At 35.1% G+C, this 23751-nt stretch overlaps 1 long non-coding RNA gene across 1 annotated transcript in view; it reads right to left on the reverse strand.

The window, feature by feature from the left end:
* Positions 1-6978: 6978 nt before the first annotated feature.
* The window catches only part of LOC129060443 (uncharacterized), a 77250-nt gene continuing 60477 nt past the window's right edge, over positions 6979-23751 (reverse strand). The window contains exon 4 of the long non-coding RNA XR_008527174.1: positions 6979-7249. This is a non-coding gene — a long non-coding RNA (uncharacterized LOC129060443). The remainder of the gene's footprint in view (positions 7250-23751) is intronic.

The raw sequence follows: 23751 nt of genomic DNA on the forward strand, positions 1-23751 counted from the left end.
AGTTTTATGGCTCAAGGACATCAATTAAAAAAAAAGACCAGGAAATTTTTTAAAGGGACCAACTGTAAGGGAAAGCCAGAGTAGTAAGTATGTGCAGTGCATAAGCCAGAGTAGTGAGTATGTGCAGTGCATACATATGAATGTGGGTTTCCAATTACATGGAAATGCAATGTATGGCAGCTGTCACTGCAAATCAAAAGAAGAAAAACTTGACTTTCCAATAAATGTGCTGAGACAATTGGTTTTTCATAGGAAAAATAATCAAATTGGACCTCCACTTCCCATGAGGGCCATAGGCTGAAATACAGGGCCTTTCAGTTTCATGAGTCTCTTCTAAGGCCTTGAGAGAAGCCTTGGGTTCACATGTTTTTGTTTGTTTGTTTTTCAGATGGAGTCTCGCTCTGTCATCCAGGCTGGAGTGCAGTGGTGTGATCTCGGCTCACTGCAACCTCTGCCTCCTGGGTTCAAGTGATTCTCCTGCCTCAGCCTCCTGAGTAGCTGGGATTACAGGCGTGTGCGACCACATCTGGCTAATTTTGTAGTTTTAGTACAGACGGGGTTTCGCCGTGTTGGTCAGGATGGTCTCAAACTCCTGAGCTCGTGATCCGCCTGCTTCATCCTCCCAAAGTGCTGGGATTACAGGTGTGAGCCACCACACCCGGTCCATATTTTTTTAAATTTGAAAAGTAAGATATTTTCAACACATTCGTTAAGATCACCCTCTTTTTCTATTCTGATTACTCCTCCATCACATTTTTCTTTGTGTAGACTATCACTGGAGTCACTGTGAGCATTTTTTTAGATATGGCTAAAGAAAAGTTGATTTGGAGATTCACTGCATTTGAGTTTAGTTGGATATTTTTATATGGTTTACAGTCACTCTGTGATTGCAAAGTTATTGAAAGAATGACTTATAGGAATATTTCTACTGGTACTATGCTGACCTACCTCGAGCCATGACATGTAGGTGCAGAATAGGAGTTGCATCTTAGAATGTGTCCTATGGACACTGGCTCCAAAAATATGCAGACAGTAGAGAGGTAACAAGGTGTGAAATGTATGAAGCCAAAAGCTAATCTGTGAACACATTCTTCTAATCCTAATTCTTCTAATTCAAATGTTTCAAAACATAAGATCTCTGCTGTCATAAATGATGACATAATGCAGTGTTTACAATTATATTTTTAAATGATTATATAATAAAATATAATGAATCATGTATTTAGTGTATCTAATGCATTTTGCTTGCTTTGATAATCTGATGGTTCCAGACAAAACAGCACACAAAACTGTCACCAATGCAGTGAAATGGCCTAAATAAACAAGTATTTCAGTGACAAATCTCTCAGTATATTCTTCAGTAGAACTATCTATATAAGATTAGTATGGGTAATTTGATGATATGCATTTCATTGCTTTAGGGATGCCTTAAATTCAGAAAATTTTATGGTTTTTCATAATTGTTGATTAAACCAATATTCAAATATCATGAGGAATAATTAGTCTAAGGAATGACAAATATGTAAATCTAAATAAATGATATGGGGGATGCATTCCAGCTTTGTTCTTTTGGCTTAGGATTGACTTGGCGATGCGGGCTCTTTTTTGGTTCCATATGAACTTTGAAGTAGTTTTTTCCAATTCTATGAAGAAAGTCATTGGTAGCTTGATGGGGATGGCATTGAATCTGTAAATTACCTTGGGCAGTATGGCCATTTTCACGATATTGATTCTTCCTACCCATGAGCATGGAATGTTCTTCCATTTGTTTGTATCCTCTTTTATTTCCTTGAGCAGTGGTTTGTAGTTATCCTTGAAGAGGTCCTTCACGTCCCTTGTAAGTTGGATTCCTAGGTATTTTATTCTCTTTGAAGCAATTGTGAATGGGAGTTCACTCATGATTTGGCTCTCTGTTTGTCTGTTGTTGGTGTATAAGAATGCTTGTGATTTTTGTACATTGATTTTGTATCCTGAGACTTTGCTGAAGTTGCTTATCAGCTTAAGGAGATTTTGGGCTGAGACGATGGGGTTTTCTAGATATACAATCATGTCATCTGCAAACAGGGACAATTTGACTTCCTCTTTTCCTAACTGAATACCCATTATTTCCTTCTCCTGCCTAATCGCCCTGGCCAGAACTTCCAACACTATGTTGAATAGGAGTGGTGAGAGAGGGCATCTCTGTCTTGTGCCAGTTTTCAAAGGGAATGCTTCCAGTTTTTGCCCATTCAGTATGATATTGGCTGTGGGTTTGTCATAGATAGCTCTTATTATTTTGAGATACGGCCCATCAATACCTAATTTATTGAGAGTTTTTAGCATGAAGCGTTGTTGAATTTTGTCAAAGGCCTTTTCTGCATCTATTGAGATAATCATGTGGTTTTTGTGTTTGGTTCTGTTTATATGCTGGATTACATTTATTGATTTGCGTATATTGAACCAGCCTTGCATCCCAGGGATGAAGCCCACTTGATCATGGTGGATAAGCTTTTTGATGTGCTGCTGGATTCGGTTTGCCAGTATTTTATTGAGGATTTTTGCATCAGTGTTCATCAAGGATAAGCCAAAAGAACAAAGCTGGAGGCATCACACTACCTGACTTCAAACTATACTACAAGGCTACAGTAACCAAAACAGCATGGTACTGGTACCAAAACAGAAATATAGATCAATGGAACAGAACAGAGCCCTCAGAAATAACGCCGCATATCTACAACTATCTGATCTTTGACAAACCTGAGAAAAACAAGAAATGGGGAAAGGATTCCCTATTTAATAAACGGTGCTGGGAAAACTGGCTAGCCATATGTAGAAAGCTGAAACTGGATCCCTTCCTTACACCTTATACAAAATCATTTCAAGATGGATTAAAGACTTAAACGTGAGACCTAAAACCATAAAAACCCTAGAAGAAAACCTAGATTACCATTCAGGACATAGGCATGGCCAAGGACTTCATGTCTAAAACACCAAAAGCAATGGCAACAAAAGCCAGAATTGACAAATGGGATCTAATTAAACTAAAGAGCTTCTGCACAGCAAAAGAAACTACCATCAGAGTGAACAGGCAATCTACAAAATGGGAGAAAACTTTCACAACCTACTCATCTGACAAAGGGCTAATATCCAGAATCTACAATGAACTCAAACAAATTTATGAGAAAAAAACAAACAAGCCCATCAAAAAGTGGGTGAAGGACATGAACAGACACTTCTCAAAAGAAGACATTTATGCAGCCAAAAAACACATGAAAAAATGTTCACCATCACTGGCCATCAGAGAAATGCAAATCAAAACCACAATGAGATACCATCTCACACCAGTTAGAATGGCAATCATTAAAAAGTCAGGAAACAACAGGTGCTGGCAAGGATGTGGAGAAATAGGAACACTTTTACACTGTCGGTGGGACTGTAAACTAGTTCAACCATTGTGGAAGTCAGTGTGGCGATTCCTCAGGGATCTAGAACTAGAAATACCATTTGACCCAGCCATCCCATTACTGAGTATATACCCAAAGGACTATAAATCATGCTGCTATAAAGACACATGCACACGTATGTTTCTTGCGGCATTATTCACAATAGCAAAGACTTGAAACCAACCCAAATGTCCAACAATGATAGACTGGATTAAGAAAATGTGGCACATATACACCATGGAATACTATGCAGCCATCAAAAATGATGAGTTCATGTCCTTTGTAGGGACATGGATGGAATTGGAAATCATCATTCTCAGTAAACTATCGCAAGAACAAAAAACCAAACACCACATATTCTCACTCATAGGTGGGAATTGAACAATGAGAACACATGGACACAGGAAGGGGAACATCACACTCTGGGGACTGTTGTGGGGTGGGGGGAGCAGGGAGGGATAGCAGTGGGAGATATACCTAATGCTAGATGACGAGTTAGTGGGTGCAGTGCACCAGCATGGCACATGTATACATATGTAACTAACCTGCACATTGCGCACATGTACCCTAAAACTTGATGTATAATAATAAATAAATAAATAAATAAAAATGATATGGGGGAAAGTTTTGAAATGTCAAGAACAACCTCATCTAGAATAATGGGAATCGAAAACTCCTATGGTCAATATCATGAAGACAAGGAAATAATTAAAATAGGCAAGAAAATATAGATGATAAAAATGACAATAGAAAAAATAAAGAAAATTATGTGAATTAGTTCCCTTCTAAACAGGAAATAAAGATGAAAAGGAAGATAATAAAACACAATATATTTGATCAATAGAACATGCATGAATGTCTAAACAGCTTCAATTTGATGAATTTGTTGACTTGGAGAAGCACCATGCTCTTTCATTTTTTCCTGTTCAGATAGATAATAATTTCATTCAACATCATTTAAGGAGAGAGAGTTTATTTTGAAAGTTCCAAAACTGTGATTGAGCCCACTAAGATTTATAGAGAATCAAAGACATCATACAATGGACAAAAGAGCTTCCCAGAAAGATATTTTGAAAAACAACTTTTTAAATGGTCAAACCACTATCAAATCCTGTCTGGACTGTTGCAAGAGTAGAGGATGCTTTTATTGTTTTGTTTGTAATGTCTTTTAACAAGACATCAGACAAGTTTGCTCATATCAAATCAGAGTGGAGGAATTTATTAAGAGCCCCCAAAATTTATGATGACTCCTTAAAGCACAAGAAGTTTATGACATCTGAAGCAGTTTATTGAAGAATATGCACATAAAAAATGTAGCTAAAGAAATATTATATATGTGGATTAGGCAGTTAATAAAAGTATTATGCTACTTATTTGGATTTTGTGATGTTTTGCTTTGATTTTAAAATGTTTTACTTTGTTGTCATTTTTCTATCTCTTAAAAAATCCTTTTTATACATAATGTATTATTTTTCTTAAAGAGAACCTCTTGATTATATGTAAGTCTCATGTCCCACAAAGCCTGGATCCACCTCTTCTGAGATGTAATATTCAGCCAGTGTGCCCAGGTTTGATCTTACCTGACACTGATAGGCAGCATCAGTTATGACTAGTGGGGCATGACTAATGTTCCTAATTGATTGTGACCATACCGTATCAGTGTTTATGTATTCTGAATATTAAACTCTACTTATACTACAGACAAAAAGTCAATTGCTAGAATAAAGTTTCAAATGAGAAAAGCAAAGCTTCAAAACTTTTAGAAGAAAATAGTGTACCAAATACCTTTCATTTCCCTCTCCTTCCCAGATCCACTCTCCATCCTTCTCCTCCCTGAACTATGCCCAAGATGCTGATCTATGCAGATGGCTTTACCAGGGTGCCTGTGGCCTCTTTTCTCGGCGAGTTTGGTGAATAGAAGGACCTGACATTAGATCAAAGGGAGGAAGTGATTGCTAGGATTAGAGTGGTTGAGTGAAGCATTACTCTTAAATTTGCCTCTCTACATTCTATCTAGTCTCACCTTCTGGAACTCTCCTTAGATGTAAACTACACTTTCTCACTCACTTTTCCATATATTTTAACTGCTCTGTTATATTTTCCATCTATTCATTTTTCTGCACCACATTTGAGAGAATTTCTTCAGATTTGCCTTTCAGTTCATTAATTCTTTCCTTCCAGTGTGTCTCAGCTGCCATTTTAACCTGTCCATTGGGTATTTATTTATTTATTTATTTATTTATTTTGAGATAGGATCTTGCTCTGTCTCCTGGGCTGGAGTGCAGTGGCGCAATCTCAGCTTACTGCAACCTTCGTCTCCCAGGCTCAAGCAATCCTCCTACCTCAGCCTCCCCCGTAGCTGGGACTACAGACACAGGACACCAAGCCCAGCTAATTTTTGTATTTTTGTAGAGACAGGGTTTCACCATGTTGCCCAGGCTGGTTTCAAACTCCTAAGCTTAAGTGGTCTCCCTGCCTTGGCCTCCCAAAGTGCTGGAATTACAGGCATGAGCCACTGTACCTGGCCTTATTTTTAATTTTTATTATGCAGTATTTTATATACATTGAAGAAAGGTCTGAGACACAAGAAGAAACTGTAAGCAATATAATGGTAATAATAATGAGTAATAATAGTAATGAATAAATGTTATATATATCAGAATAAAAAGTTAAGTTGTGGAATATATTTTATATGTGTTTTCATATATGTTTCAGATATATTCTACAAACATATCTGATATATGAAAACGCAGAACAAAACATAGTCCAGAACAAAGAACTTAAATTGAGGATGGTGTAGTCAGAGTTAGAGTGTTCAGGAGGAACGTTCTGACTAGCTTCAATCTTTAGTATTAAGAGTTAAGTTAAACATCATGTCCACACATAAATGGACATACATAGTGAACCTGATGTTTAACTTAACTGTTATTACTAAAGATTGAAGCTAGGGTTTTGCACTGCAGAAGAGTGCTCACTGAGGGGCAGAAGTGGCAGATGAAATCATCCTGTGTTCCACTTGCCAATCGCAGACAGGATAATATAAGAATGGAAAATTATGGGCCAAACTCAATCACTCATGTACAAAGATTTGCAAATCCTAAACAAACCTATTGGTAAACTAAATCCAGCAAAACGTAAAAAAGGTAATACAGGATAGCAGTTTTAGGTTCATTTCATGACTAAAAAAGTAATTTAGCATTAGAAAAGTTATTACTATGATTTGCTATGTTAACAAAGGAAAAAACTTTTAATATTTCAAACAGATATTGGAATTCAGCACCCTTTTATGATAAACTCATAGAAAAATGAAAATTGAAAGAAGATACTTTAATCTGATAAAGGATATTTACAAAAGTTCCACAGAAACATTATTCTTGCTGGCAAAACATTAAAAGCACTCCCTTTAAGATCATGAATGAGATAAGGATGTCCTCTATCACCAGTTTTGTTTAATATTGTGTTATATTTAATATCCTGGTTCTAAACAGTAAAATAAGAACAGAAAAATAAAAATAAAATATGTAAAGGTTGAAAAAGAACAAACTAAATTCTTAGTTGGCAGTTAGTTTCTTTCAGTTTATTGAAGATATAGTTACATTGGTTTTCATAGTTGCTGTTGAGAAGTCAGTCCTCATTTAAACTGTTGCTCATTTGAAGGTAATCTGGATCATTCTTTTTTTCTGGATCTTTAAAGAATTTCTCTTTGACTTTGATGTTTTTCAGTGTAACTGATACTTTTTTCTGGTGCATAAAAATCCAACTAGTTTTTGTAACTCACATATTCACTCTCATAGCTTGTCTGTATATGTCACAGGTGATATGATGACCTACATGGAAAACAGGAAAAAATATAAAATGAAATGAAAAGAAGCAACACAAGAACTAAAATATGGCCTTTAGGAATAAATGTAAGCAATTATATGAAGTTATATATGAAAAAAATTAATACTTTTCCCAAGTTACGTAAACTCTAGAAAGTGGTAAAGCCATAATTCAAACCTAGTCAGAAGTTCCCCAGCACCTAACCACTACACTATCTTGCCTTGATTCACAGAAGGGGAAACACCAGTGTCTCATATCATTGAAAAAAGGTTGCAAAGCAAATTAAAACAAGGTATCATTTCATGCCTATTAGATTGTCAAAAGTTAAAAGTCTGACCATACCAAGTATTGGTGAGGCTATGAATTAACAAAAATTCTTACACATGGCTGGTGGAATATAAGTTGTTGCAACCATGTAGAAAACCATTTTTCAATAGTAAAGTAGAAGCAAGATAGTAATTCTGCTTCTAGCTATACAACATGAAGACATGCCTGTTGACAGCAAAAGGTGATGCACTAGAATACTCATAGCGACATTGCTATTAATAGCAAAAAAAAAAAAAAAGAGAAATAACAAGTATCCATTAATCAGAAAATAAATGATCTGGTTATACAATGGAGCAAAAATTCTTGGTTTTTTAGTAGCTGCATTATGGTTTAATTTAAATATCATAAATTTCAGCTATTTCAAGTGTAGAATTCAGTGATTTTTAATAAATTTATAATGTCGTGCAATATTACCACAATCCAATTTTAGAGCATTTCAATTACCAAAAAAAGTGTTGTGTTTATCAAATTTATTATTTAATAAATTTACAAAGTTGTGCAATATTACATGAGATAATAAACATGAGATCCCTCATGTCCATTTTCAGTTAATCCCATCTTCCCCACCCCCATGCTGAGAAACCACTAATTTACTTTCTGTATCTATGGATTTGCCTTTTCTAGACATTTCCTATAAATGGAATAAAATTTGTGGTCTTTTGTATCTGGCTTCTTTCATTAGCATAATAGTTTTGAAGTTCATCTGTGTTGAGTCATGTATCAATAGATAGTTCCTTTTTATTGCTAAAGTGATATTTCCATGTATAGCTAGACCATTAACTTTTTGGCTATTACAAATAATACTGCCATGAACATTCATATACAAGTCTTTGTACTAGCATACATTTTTATTTGTCTTGGGTAGATACTTAAGATTTTTAGTGGAATTGCATAGGAGCAAATGTGCTTAACCTTGTTTATGTGAAGAACCTCTCTGGCAGTCTGATGAAGTCTATGAAACCCTTCTCAGGATAATGTTTAAAAATTTTGATGCCTAGGCTGGGCGTGGGGGCTCACGCCTGTAATCCTAGCACTTTGGAAGGCCAAGGCGGGCGGCTCACGGGGTCAGGAGATCAAGACTATCCTGGTTAACACGGTGAAACCCCGTATCTACTAAAAATACAAAAAATTAGCCGGGTGTGGTGGCAGGCGCTTGTAGTCCCAGCTACTTGGGAGGCTGAGGCAGGAGAATGGCGTGAACCTGGGAGGCAGAGCTTGCAGTGAGCCGAGATTGCGTGACTGCACTCCAGCCTGGGCAACAGAGCGAGACTCCGTATCAAAAAAAAAAAATTGATGCCTTTATATAAAATATATAGGATTACAAAGAAATTACATTGAAGCATGATTATTATCAGCATACTAAAATAGTTGTGGTACTATGGTGTTGTATTAACTCATTAAATAATAAGATATAGTAGCAAGATTAGCAACTAACAATCTCGAAGTAATAATGAGTTTAGTCTGTTTAGTAATATAGAGTTTGAGATCTCTATATCAACCATAATGTAACATGGAAATATCTGTAATTTCAATTGGTGACAAAGTCACATATTACTATAGTTGGTTGTTTATTTTATAATTGAAGAAAATGCTAATTCTTCGTGAAATTTTAGCGAAAATCCTATTTCATAGATTTTCCTTACTGCCAACCAGGTTCTCAAACTGTTAAAACTTGAAATGTTGTAAAAATGAATGAATGAAATGAGTTTTTTCTTTTTTTTTAATTTTATTATTATTATATTTTAAGTTTTAGGGTACATGTGCACAACGTGCAGGTTTGTTACATATGTATACAGGAAGGGGAACATCACACACTGGGGACTGTTGTGGGGTGGGGAGAGGGGGGAGGGACAGCATTAGGAGATATACCTAATGCTAAATGACAAGTTAATGGGTGAAATGAATTTTAACATGAATGAATTTTGCAAGCATAATGTTTAACTTAAAAGGCAAGTTGAAGAAGAAAATATACACTCGTTATATCACTTACATAAAGCTTAGATACAAACTAACACTACCTGTTGTTCAGGCTTTTACGTATATGTAGTGAAGTATGAAGAAATGCGTGGGAATAATAAATGCAAATTCAGGGTGGTAATTACTTCTAGGAGGGAAAGAGAGGGATTTGTCCAGGGAGGGATTTAGGAACTTGAACTTTACTTACAAAAATATATTTATAATACAGACCAATAAGTTTGCAAGTGTTATATTATTTTATATTTGTATATTTTATGTTTCCATTATAGTTTCGTTTATATTAAATATTTCATAATATATTTTTAAAGAATGAATTAATCCTTTAAAAAATATGTAATTAAAGAAAAAGTATTGCCTTTATTTAATATCAATTATAACATTCAAATTATTAATGCCCAAAATGACTAAAATATTATGTTATACTCAAAATTATGAAATTTAAAACTAAAAAGTGAAAATACAATAACTTTCTGTTATGTATTGTTCCAAGTTGAGTTGAATTATTCCCAAGGCAATTTGTGTAATTTTTGAAGCTACCTTCAATAGATATTTAGAGATATTTAATGCTAATTCTCTTTATATTTTACTTTTCTGTTATTTGAACTCTGGACTTTTCTTAGATATCTTTTCCAGTTAATTTTTTAATTTCATTACAATATTATTTATAGGTTAGAGCTAAAAGAACTGTTTGGTTGCAACCAATAAAGACTGTAACTCAAATTAAATTAATTTTAAAAATTTATTTATTTATTAAGATAATTGAAAAGTCCAAAGGAATTTTCAGCCATTTGGCATAACTCAGATGATGCTGCTAGGACTCCCTCCATCTCTTAGCTCCACTCTTTCCTGTAGAGACATCACTCTCAGGCAGGCCCTGTCAACATGGGAGCCCTTGGCAATTCCAGGTATAGTGTATTATTAAAGAACTGGCCGAGAGTCATACGCTATCCTTGAACCAGACACTAGGATGGAAATGCAGATGGGCCCAGTCTGGAGCATGTCTCCTAAAGCCTAGAGTAAGTGTAGAGTCAGGCCCACCGAAACCACATGGACTGTGAGGGAGGAAGCGGTGGGTCGCCAAAAGAAAATATACCAAAAGAAAAGAAAGTGAATGTTGAGCAGAACAAACAACAAATTTCCACTGCATCAGCTGAAGACTCAAAAGTCCTTCCATTGCCTGGCAGTGGAGGTTCCCTCCTGTGCCATATTGTTCTCCAGTAGTGGCAGGACGTCTGACAATATGTCTGAATGCATTCTCATGTTTAATAATGAGTGCCGATCAAGGCTGTTTTCAGAAGTAAGTTGACTTTAATTTCAAGCCAAGTCTGGGACATCGTAAAATAGAGGCCAGGACTCCCACATTTTATAAAACTTGATAGTATTAATGGTGTTTCCTGTTTGGGTCCTCAGCTTGCTACTTCCATGATAAAGTCCTGCATGAATAATATATAATTCTGTAAAGCTTTCCAGTAAAGTTAAATAAAGAAGAAGGATTTGTTTAATATTGTTGGATTCAATGCTGAGTACTGACGTAATGGAAAAATTATTCACAAACATTTCAGTCTTGAGAAAATACTTCCCATATTACCAATGCTTTGGCACACCTGAGCTTACAAAAGCTACAATTCATACTTTCTGAGCACATGACCTTGTTCAAGACTTTTCTCCACACAAAAAAATTATCTGGAAATTCAATACCTATTAGCAGTGCTCTGAAAGTCAGTTTGCTATAACAGATAAGGATACAATTATAGATATCTACCCATTTTCTTTTCACAGTATTCAAGGAAATTTTCTGAGAAAATGCTCTGCTTATGGGCATTCCTGCCATTGAAATACGTAGCCAGAATTTTACTTATTCGGGATTAGACTCAGGGAGATGAATGAATATTGGTTCACTACGTACTATTAACCTACCATATGCCAAGCACCATGCTAGGGAATGTAAGAGTAAAGAGAGATGGTCTGTGCTCTCAAAGAGTTTATAACTTAATGGAGGCAACACACAGATGGATAATTATACTGTGATAAATACTTTGGTAAAATAAATAATATGCATTATGGTTGAGATTGAGATTAAGCAAGAAAAAATATTGGGATGGGTTGGAAGAGGTGTTGAAAAGCCTTCACTGGGGAATATCTTACATGAGATTTGTGCTAAGTTGTAAGAACAGGTAGGAATTATCCAGGTACATGGGAATGGTGCAGGAATGGAAAGGACAACCCAAGCAGAATAAACAGAGACATAAGCAAGCACAGTGTGTTGAGCTAACTAAAAATAGGCTTAAATGAAGTATGTATGTAGCTGAAAAGGTAGGCACTTCCTGGTAGGCCTAGAGAAAGATAGCTACTAAAAAGTATCTGTCACCCACTGAGATTTTATTTATGTAATTGTAATTTATTTTGCCTTGAAAGCATTTTACTAGGTTAATCTTCTTGGAGATGGGAGAGATTAGTCATCCACACCATAATGTCAAATAGTTTAATCAGTTTGCTACCCTAAAATTTGGTCTAGATGGGGTCGGCAAACTTTTTTATATGAAATACCAGATTATAGATATTTTTTCTTTTGCAAGCTGACTTCGTTCATTCTGCACTGCTATAACATAACACTTGAGGCCGAGTAACTTATAAAGAACAGAAATTTATTTCTCACAGTTCTGGAGGCTGGGAATCTCGAGAACAAGTCACCAGTATCTGGTGTCTGGTGAGGGTCTGGTTGCTCCTTCCAGGATGGCACATTGAATGCTGCATCCTCTGGAGGGGAGGAACGCTGTTTGTCACATGGCAGAAGAGCAGAAAAGAGCAAACCTTCTCCTGCAAGCCCTTTTTATAATGGCATTATTCTAACCTAAACATTTCCCATTAGACCCCATCTCCCAAAGCTGTTCCATTGGGGATTTGACTTTCAACACACAAACTTAGAGGAGTCAAACACATTCAAACCGTAGCACAAGCCACACAGTTTTCGTTGCAACTACTCAACTCAACAGTTGTATCATGAAAGCAGCCAGAAGCAACATGTAAACAAATGGGTGTGGCTGTGGTCCAATTTAACATGAATTAAGAAAACAGGAGACTTCCCCAAGGTCTCTACTAAGTAGGAGAGCTGTGAATTAAACTAAAGGCTTTGGCTTCCTAAAATACTGCCCCTTCCTAGCCATGCTGACCCCAATGACAAACTCCTAACTTTGAATATCTGTCTGGGCAGCCCTTCTCCCTCAGTTTTTCCCCCAGAAGCCATATAAGAAGCTTTTCTTCCCTTTGAAAAATGATGCTGAAGAAAGAAGGGAAGCCCTGCTTGATTCATCGAGGCAAGAGGTAGAAATTCTAAACCACTAAGTGGTTCTTCTTGTTCCTGGGGTAAGCCTCCCTTCCAACTTTACATTGTCAAGCATTGGACTTTCCTCCTCATCTGCCTGGCCTGTGCATGGCACACAGGTGTACAGGAAAGTAGTTTTGGCTGCGTGCAAGTTCCAGGAAACACTCTAAATCTGAATTTATCTTCCTCCCTTTACACCAGCCTCCAAATATGGTAAATCATAGTTAGGGTTGAAGCCTAGGCATAAAGCCCTATTTAACACATTACATAGCTGAAATATAGCACTATCCCACTGCTAAAAGTTCTGTCATGTTTAGTAAATGCACAGGTCCTGGACCATGAAACTCACTCTGAGAGGCATGAAAATATTCAAGAACTGGGAATCCCAGGACTATTATTTTGGGGTGGAGTTGGGGGAGAGTAAAACTGGCTACCTTTAGTAATTTATTTCTCTCATTCCTTTTCCATATTTGAATTTTAGAAAGTCTATAAAGCTCAGAGGGAATTTGTTCATTCCACACACTTTATCTCTATGAATCCCTTTTTTGTACACTTCCCATGTCAGAACCACACAGTAATGCAACCATTACTTGCCAGTTGCATGAACTTTGGTCTCAAATGGGTCATGGGTCAGTTTCAAACAAAGCACTAAATGTGAAATGATAAGCAACTTCCATGCCTATGATATTACGAGATTTTATTTTTCACATAGTGGACACAATGGCATAGTTTTGTCTTTATTTTTCAGTTAATGACGATAATGTGGATATTGCTCAAAGCCAGGAACAGGTCTAACAATTCTGCCAAAGACATAAACTTTTCAGCATTACACAGTTCAATAAATATGCCTTTTCTTCCTAATCATTTAATGAAAATTTTCTTGTTCATGAATAGTAAAGGATTTCATAAGAAAAAGGCCATTGACAAAATTTGACTTATATAATGGAAAAATCTAACACATTGAAAGTTATAAAACTGGTCACTGTTAAGACATGGTTGCACACATTTGTGCTAATGCTACAGGTACTAATGCAAAAAGTAATAATAATTTTTAAAGCCTCGACTTAGTAAAATTTCCTATCATTTATATAATTCATACAATAAATGCTAAATATCACAAGTTTTACATTCAAAAGCTAGAGAAGGTGTTTATAACAAGGTGAATACTATAGCTTTAGTATTAACATATGTAAATGAATTTGAACCCATGACTAAAAAGTGTTCAAATCCATCCAGTTTTGTAAATAATCAAGTGGTACAAACAGTATGACTGTAGCATTAGATTTTTGGATTGTGACCAAGTGTCTCTAACAAAATTCCCAGTCCTTTGCATGCACTGCTAACCCTCAGTGGTTCTGATTATTCTAAAGGGCTTTGAGTTTTGTTTCATGATAACCCACAAGCCTAGAATCAAATAATATAGTTCTGACCCAATTTATAAGTCTTATAACTATAGGTTATATGCTCACTTTTAAAAACTTATAATTATTTTAAAAATATAATTTTATGAATTATATAAATGATATAAATGATAGCTTGACTAAATTGAAGCCCACACAATTATCACCATTACTATTATTTTACCCTAATACTTGCAGCATAAGCAGTAAATGTGAGCAAACAAATCTTAACACTCACAAGTTTTAAAAGTTTTAAAGTGTTAGATTTCTCATGCATAAAGCAGATGTTGTTAATGGCTTTTTTTTTTTAATAAATTATTTTAAATAACACTCACAAAATTATTGATGACATTGTTCTTCCTTTCAGGCAAAACTGCTAGTTTAGTTCACAGAACTACTGCCTGCAAGGTCAGTTTAGTTTACAACTTTTAAGTTTTACTTGTAAGTGTTTATTCTGAATAGCCTTTTTGAAACATTGACGATCACAAAAATCTCCTGCTTTCATTTTATAACAATTTGTAACTTATTTTAAGGTACACAAAATAACATAAACCACTAACTGTTTGCCTTTTCTGTAAAAATAGAATTCAAGTCAAAGGTATTCATAATTGTGTTCTCTATTCGGCATGATTAAGTTCATACCTTTGGGGGTCATAGGCTGAGAAAGCTGGCAAAGTACCTTTATTTTATACTATAGTGTATGACTCTTACATATTGCACTGAAATACTCTCAGAGTTAAATATCCATGCAATTGAGATTGCCCATCAAATGTGATATATATAATATAAGGGTTGATTTCCTAACTCCCCTCTCGTGAAAACACAATCCAGCCCCTGCAGTGGGTGAGCCATGATTCTTCCAAGAGCCATTTAAAGTGCCTGAGTGAGGATTTTCTCCAAGAATAGGGCAATTTGAAGGCTCCCCATGAGTTGAGGTGAGGTGAGAAATGCTTCCCAGTCAGAGAACCCAGGGCCAGGGCATCCCACAGTGGGCGCAACACACCCCTCTGTCTAAGGGACCCATGCTCTCTGACCTGGGTGGTCAAGCTGATCCTTACTCAGGGGTGACAGAGGATGGTGAGTGATGTGAGGTCAGGAGCTTTGCTTGCTGACTCCAAAACCCCAAACTTTGGAAGTCAATAAGCAGCGCTTTCTGGGAACTCAGCTATGGGCTTCTGCCATAGTCCTTCTCCCTGATTCTGTTAATCATTGAGCTCTCTTTTTCCAATTTAAGAATGAGTCATGGCTTTAACTCTAGGGCAGCCCGATAAAGATTCAGCATCAATGGCCTGCCCTGTGATTTCCAGGTCAAAGGAAAAGAAAAAAAGAGAGGAAAATGACAACTGCCAACTTAAGAGAGGCCTGTGAAGAGTGCTTCTGGTGAAAAATAATGCTGACCTCCAAATGACCTTCAGTACAATAGTGCTTCTGCTCAAGGATAAACTGAACCTAGGTTAAGGTCTAACATCTTAGACCTTTTCTTTTAACTGCCATATTTTGACATTTGCTAATATTTGATACGAATGGCTAATTTTTATTGGGACAGCTAAGATAGAAAATCACATAGAAATCTTCCAAGATTTTGAAGGTCCTGGCTTAGTGATTACATCATCCAGTGCTTACTATTGATATGACAGGGCAGGATTTGTTGACTTGGAGATATTTATTTTGTTACAGTCATTTCAAACATCTAATTGCTAGTAATTTTTGGATAGCTTGAAACCATAGTAAGTTTTTTTCTCGGCCAAGTTAGATACAAACAGGGAAATCTGAACTTTGGGAATATATCACATTTCAAATACTTGATAATCATAATAATTTTCCTTATTATCCCAGCAGATGAAATTTTCAGAGCTCAAATCAGAGTGGAATATGTTAAAGTAGGTCAAATGTATGGTTTTTGTGGTCAGATATCTTGTTTAATTACTAATTTTTTAAAAAATACACAAAGTTGGAGTTCAGGGCCTGAGAAAGCCCCGAGGTCACATTTTACCATGAACCAGGCAAACCATATATGCTGCCCCATATCCCAATGAGCAATCCATTGCTGCTGAAATCTATTTGATAAATCAGTTATTATTGGATGATAAACTATTAAGCAGGGGTTAAGGAAACAAAAACACAGTAAGTGACATATAAGTAGATGAGTTATCAGACCAAGAATTTAATTCTAGTACAGTTTCAGGCCAAAGGTTTTACATTTTCGTAATGTTTTATAACTAACAAAGTATTTGCATATACAAGCGCTCATTTTATTTAAACCTCAGGATAAACTCCTGTGGTTGGTGTTACCATTTCACTCTACAGATGCAGATGGTGAAGATATAGTTTGAATCCATGTCCTTACTCAAATTTCATGTCAAATTATAATCCCCAATGTTGGAGGTAGGGCATGGTGGGGAGGTGATTGGATCATGAAGGTGGTTTCTCATGAATGGTTTAGCACTATCCCCTTGGTGCTGTTTTGATAGTGAGTGAGTTCTCATGAGTTGTTTAAAAGTGTGCAGCATCTACCCCTACCCCTTGCTCCTGCCATGTAAGACACCTGCTCCCACTTTGCCTCTGCCAAGAGTAAAAGCTTCCTGAGGCCTCCCCAAAAGCAGAAGCCACTAAGCTTCCTGTAGCACCTGCGGAACTGTGAGCCAACTAAACCTCTTTTCCTTATAAATTACCCAGTCTCAGATGTTCCTTTATAGCAATGTGAGAACAGACTAATATAGTGACACTCAGTGAGTTTAAGAGCATGCAATAGATATTCATTAATTCAAATAGTTATTAGTCGAGTGCCTACAATGTGCCAGGGACATGTGGTAACTAGCCAGAACCTGAACTTGGTTTGGATAACTAAATCTATTGTCGAAAACGTTGTTTCAAAGAACACTAAGAAGCAGGCAGCAGCTTCCAATCTATTAAGTTTGTCACATTAGTTGACATCTCTTTTCCTCCCAGCACTGTGCCAAGCTACTTTTGACAATCTAATGAATAGAAAGCAATGACTTTATCAACCCCTGAAATACTAATTATAGGCAAACTGTGAGATAGTGCTGAGAGGCAGCTATCCCCATCTCACCACAGGGTCTTTCTCTGTACCTGCTCTCCTCTATGACTGTCTCACCTTTTCCGCTTCAACTCACTTCTATTTGAAAAGCAATCTGAAACAAAAGCAGATTCTTTCAAAAAACTTGATTAAGAAAAGGAAGAAAGAAAAATATACGTGTTTAAAATGAGAGATTTAACCACAGATGTAGGAGAGACTACATTTCTGTTGAAAAGTATATGCAACTCTATGGAAATAAAATTGAAAATCTAGAGGAAAGTGGTAAATTTCCAACAAAATATAAATTACTAAAATTAGCCTAAGAAAAGAATAAAAACCTAAACAAACCAATAATCATAGAAGATAACTAAAGCCATGCTTTGAAGAAAAGATACAGGCCCAGGTGGTGTTACAGATATATCTAGTCTTTAAAAACTGATAATTCATGTTATTTAATGTACACTAGCTTATAGAAAATACATTAATCTCCATTTTATACAATTAGAAATACCTGTTTAACAAAACCCAATAGTACAACATAGATGAAAATTTTAAATAAAATATTACCAATCTAATCCAACAATAAATTAAAAGAGCAACAATTGGAGTTTATTCTAGATATTCAAGGATAGTACAATGTTAAACATTCTTTTCAGATAGTTCATTACACCAACAAATTGAGTGTGAAAATGCATATTGTTATGACTATAACAATAGTATACAAAATGGGATTTATAAAAATTCACCATATATAATTTGTAACACCTCTAAGTAAAATAGAAGTAGAAAGAAAATATAATAGACTATTTGCCACACACCAAATTAAGAGCCAGCATCAAGCTTAACGGTAAAATGCTAATGTCATTTCTATTAAAACCAGAAACAAGGCAGAAAGTCAACATCAACATTCTCATTCAACATCATTTTAGAGCTAATGCACTAAAGAAAAAAATGAAATAATGCATACAAATATTGGAAAATGAAAAAGTTATTCCTTTTTGCAGAGTATGAGTATAGACTTAGAAATCCAAAGAGACTAATTTAATAAATTAACAGTACTAAAAAAGGAATGGATTTAAGGTAAGGTACAAAAATATTTAATTTCTCTTTATACTAGCAATAACCAATAGAATAGAAAAACATAGCATATTAGAAATATCATTCACAATAGGAATAATTATGACAAAATATACATGACAAAAATATAAAATTATACTAAAGACATAAATCAAGACTTGAATGAATTGAATGTATACCCTGATCCTGAATGAGGAGCTTTAACATCATAAAATGTTACCCTTTCAAAATTAACATGTAAATTTTATTCAATTCAAATATACATATTTTGGAGTTGAGTAACATTTCAAAGGTCAACTGAAAGCATCTGAGAATAGCCAAGAAGACTCAAAAAATATTTTTATATGGGGCTAGCCTTATTAGATATTAAACCTACTTCAATGTACTGTAATAAATGGAATAGACAATAAAATGTGGAATTAAATAGAGAGTAAAAGAAAAACTATGTATATATGGGATCCTGATAAGTGGCAGTGGAAAGCAGGTTTTGTTAAATATGTGATACAAGATGGGCATGGTGGTGCATGCATGCCTGTAATCCCAGCTACTGAGGCTGAGGTGGAAGGATTGCTTGAACCTAAGAGTTCAAGACCAGCCTGGGGAACATAGTGAGAATCCATCTCAAAACGAAAAATAAAGGAATAAAATAGAAAATAGAAAACACATCGTGCAAATACAGTAGGCTAGTCATGGAGAAAAAAGTTATTAGTTTGCATAACGGTTGAGCAGAGGAAATCTTCATGCACAAGACAGGAAACTCAGAAGCCATTAAGTAAACTAATAAATGTAGATTCTATATGACAATTTAAAAGGCTTGTAGAGCAAAATACAGTATACAAATAATACTAGTAAACAAAAAATATTGACCTACTCTGTACCAAATGCTATACTACATGTTTCACATTTATTAATTCATTTAATCCTCATTCCATTCTATGAACTAAGTATGATTTTCATTTCCACATTTCAGAAGATAAATCTACAGCCTCAGGTCACACACCAATAAATAATAAACCTAAAATCTGAACCTAGACAGGCTGGCTCTAGAAACTGGACACTACACTAAGATGCCACTCACATCATTCATTGACTTGGAAAATATATTTGCAATATATAAGACCACCAATTATACCACAAATACACAATAAATTCTATAAATTAATAATAGTAATGAAAGACAAGCAACCAATAGAAACACTGATGAAGGAGATGAATGATTAATTCACAAAACAGCAAATTCAAGTGGCCAATAATCATAAAAAATTTACCCTACTGGGCAAATACAAATAAAAGCAGTAGGCAAATTATGAAGCATGACAAAATCCAGTGCTATCAAGGATGTGGGGAAACAATCACATTCAGATATTGCTGGTGGAAATATGAGGATGAATTGTCAAACTTTTACAATCTGGCCATATGGCTGAAAATGCAGTATGTATATATACTCTTTCACTCAGCAATCTCACTTTTGAGTATTTATCTTATCCAAGTAAAAACACAAGAATGTAAGACTACAATGTAAGAATATTTATTACAACATTGTAATAAGTATTACATTGTTACAGTGTCAATTTTAAGGAATATTACATAGCTGTTAAAAAGAAAAAAAGGAAGGGCTGGGTGGGCACAGTGGGTCACATCTGTAATCACAACACTTTGGGAAGTTGAGGTGGAAGGATCACCTGAGCCCAAGAGTTCAAGACCAGCCTGGGCAAGACAGTGAGACATAGTGAGACATTGTCTCTACAAAAAATTTAAAAATTAGCTGGCCATGGTTGTGCATGCCTATAGTACTAGCTGCTCAGCAGGCTAAGGTAGGAGGATTGCTTGAGCCCAGGAGATGGAGGCTGGAGTGAGCCATGATTGCACCACTGCATTGCAGCCTGAATGAGAAAGCGAAACCCTGTCTCTTAAAAAATAAATTAAGACTTACATCTATTATTTTTGGGGGAGTTCATGTATTGTTTAGCAAGAAGAGAATTACCAAATAATGTGTAAAATATCCTCCCATTTAGAGAAATCAGACAAAGATATTATTTGCTTTTATTGGAGCACTGAGAAAGGCTATTAATTTCATTCATATTGGTTTCCCTTGGGAGTGAAATAAAGGAGGAGAGTGTAGAGACTATTGTCCTTTCCCAGATAGATGGACAAGAGGTGGAGAGGTAGTAGTGGAGAGAGAGAGAGAGAGATTGTCCTACTTGAAAAAGAAAATCTGAAAGTAAATGCTTTGATATGCAAAGAAAATTCCTGGAAAATACACAAGAATGTGCTTTGATATGCAAAGAAAATTTCTGGAAGATACACAAGAATGGAGTGGAATTAGAGAATGAGTAAGGGAATGAAACTTCTCTTAATACCCCTTTGTTTTGTCTTGTTTGAATTTGGTTTTTGAACAAGGAACATTTATTCATCGTTTAAAATCTGGCAAACTAATTCTAATGGTTGAAAGTAGCTTAATGTCACCTTTCAAGGAATATTTAAATTTTAATGAACAACTCTGAACTCTGAAGAATCAGTCTATTTCTAATAGATCATCAGGGCCATTTAGAGAGGAACTCCTCAAGACACACCATATGGACCTACTAAGTTGGTCTGCCTACTCACATTGTTTTCAAATATTTCTTGTCAAACATACAGAACTTCAGTTCTTAAAAGCTTTTGCTCTCAGGATTTCATGGAAGCTAGGAAGGGCATATTTAATATTGGGATAATAATCCATGAAATGTGGAGATTGGTAAATGTATCTTATGTGTCTGTTAACACTATTCATATTGCCTCTCTATAGATCATTTTTTGTATCAGGGTGATTCACAGATCAGAAAGAACCACAAATCTCTATGTGTTGTTTTGTTGTCAAACCTATTTGTTGTGTATCAGTCTCAAGGAAACTTAAAGTTGGAGATTGTATTTCACAAGGATAGATACTATGAAGAGCCATTTGTAGCTATCTGATTTTAAGTTACCAGTAGAAGGTAGACCTTGATCACGTAAAGCAACAGATGGTAATATTGAGAAAATAAATATTCTGCTGTTAATGCTTACAGGCAACTTCAGCAGGTGAAAATTATAAGAATTAATAAAAGAAGAAATCACTTGCATAAGTCAATGTTATAATATCAGAACTGGCTGGATACGGGGGAGCACAAAGAAACACTTAAAAGTTATTATTTAGAGGTCCTGAAATTCAATTTTTCTCTTTGCATTGTCTTAATAAATCACACATCAAATAATACATTTGAAAGAAAAAAATTCAATGAAATGAGAGTTGAATGCCAGGTTGAGTAGAAAATTTTAATTGGAGAATAATCGTCCTTACAGATACAGATGACACTTATAGGTGAAGTTATCACTTCCTTTTTCTCTCCCATCTCAACTCCTAAAATGAAGTGATAATTACTTTAAAAGCAAAATGGTTCTGGATACATTGATAGGTATTTTTTCCCCAAAGACTATAAGTAGCAAATTTTAACACTTGATGAATCATGTTATTTCTCATCTCAATTAACAAACTATAATAGCAAAAAAATCTACGAGCTATTCATTTATCTCAGTACAAAATGTTTGAGGTTGAAATCTGGCCCAGAAAATGGAGCAGAAAGGTTAGGAAATGGAAATCATATAACTGTCATCATGAGTAACATTCTGTTCTTCTGGACCTGAAACATAGCATTTGCACTAGAAATACCTATACTTCCTTCCAAGAAAAATAAAGAAATCATCAAAAACTTAGAAATATAAATAAAAAATAGACAAACATTGAGTCTTCTAAATGAACTCATTGTGAGAGAGTTTTTATAAAAAAATGAAAAAATATACATCAGGGTTTTTTACAGAAATGGAATAAACACTTGCAACATTCATAGAACAGACAGAAGATAATTGTGGTCAATTATATTATACTCCTACTCCTGAGAAAATATCACACAGTCCAGGAAATGAGTTCTGAGATCCTTCCTGTATGTGGTAATATGTCCCACGGAGCCTTATTGTCTATCAGATTCCCTGTTTTCACACAGTGGATATGTGTTTTTATTGATTTTTATGTACCACACCTTCTGTTCCACAATGGACTTAAGATAGCTTAAAGAGACATATAAAGTGCAATAGAACCTCATAAATTAAAACTTTGAGCATAGATGAAAAAATATGGATAGAAACGTAAATGGTGGCCAAAAAAGATACATTATAATAGCCATGCTCTAGCTGTTGATGAGCCACAGAATTTGGTGCTAAGCTTTCTAGCAGTGACAGAGAAAAGGAAGACATCAAACTCTAGCATATTTTTGGAAAAGGAAAAAACCCTGATGAACCTTGAGTGTTGGTTTAAATTATTCTGTTTTTAATAGAAGCAAAAGTATAATAGTAGTTAGTGGAGATCTAACAGAGTGCTTACTAGAATTCCAGATACTTTTCTTAGTACACTACATACACCAAGTCATTTAATCTTCACAAACTCTAATTAAGTAGATAATACTATTACCTCCTTTTTGTAGATTAGAAAGCCAAGAAACAAAGAGTTATATAACTTGTCCAAGATCATGCATCAACATATAAGATTTTATTCAATGTGTACTTAGCTAAGCAAGGTACAAACTCTGTGTGGTTATAGCTTTTATGTATTCACCTATATGAAACAAATTTGATTGCATATAAGCAAAACTACAAAAACAAGGCAAGCTAATAACCTTAATTTTACACGATAAATGGTGTTGTTTGAAACTAAGTCCTGCTTGCACTTAGTATAGAATTGAGTGCTGAGATGAAAGTTCATTCAAGTTTGGCATGCTACAATTTGATGACTCAATTCTCCCTCCATTTTTCTCTAATTAAACTACTGAGACACCTAGTTCATATGGCCTGTTGAGATACTGTTTGGCCTTCCTTAGGTGAGAAGACATCCTCAATGTATCAAGCCCACCAGTGTTCTTTTCTTTTTACCTGGCAACAAATCAAGAAGTATCACTTGATATCAACTCTAATGGAAGCACAAACATGAACTCAGACAGTGAAACTGTGGACCAGTTTTAATTATAAGATGCAAATGATCAAAATATGCTTATATTAATTTGTTTTCCAGAATATCACTTAAAAACACAAAATTTATGTCTTCTTATGAATAACTCTAGTCTCCTTTTTTGGGAAATACTTTCCTTATGGAGAAACAATTTATAATGTTCTTCATTTTTAAAAATAAATTACTCAAGTATTACTAATCTTCATACTAGAAGACAGTTATTTCTCATGGGACAAAGGAATATAAGGAGGACAGTGTCAAATTAATTACATTAATGATGGCTTTGGCAACCATCCTATGAAAAAAGACAAGTATTTGAAAATATAATGATGACATCACCCCAACAATCA

Source organism: Pongo abelii, chromosome 6 (assembly GCF_028885655.2).
Source record: "Pongo abelii isolate AG06213 chromosome 6, NHGRI_mPonAbe1-v2.0_pri, whole genome shotgun sequence".
NCBI lineage: Eukaryota > Metazoa > Chordata > Mammalia > Primates > Hominidae > Pongo > Pongo abelii.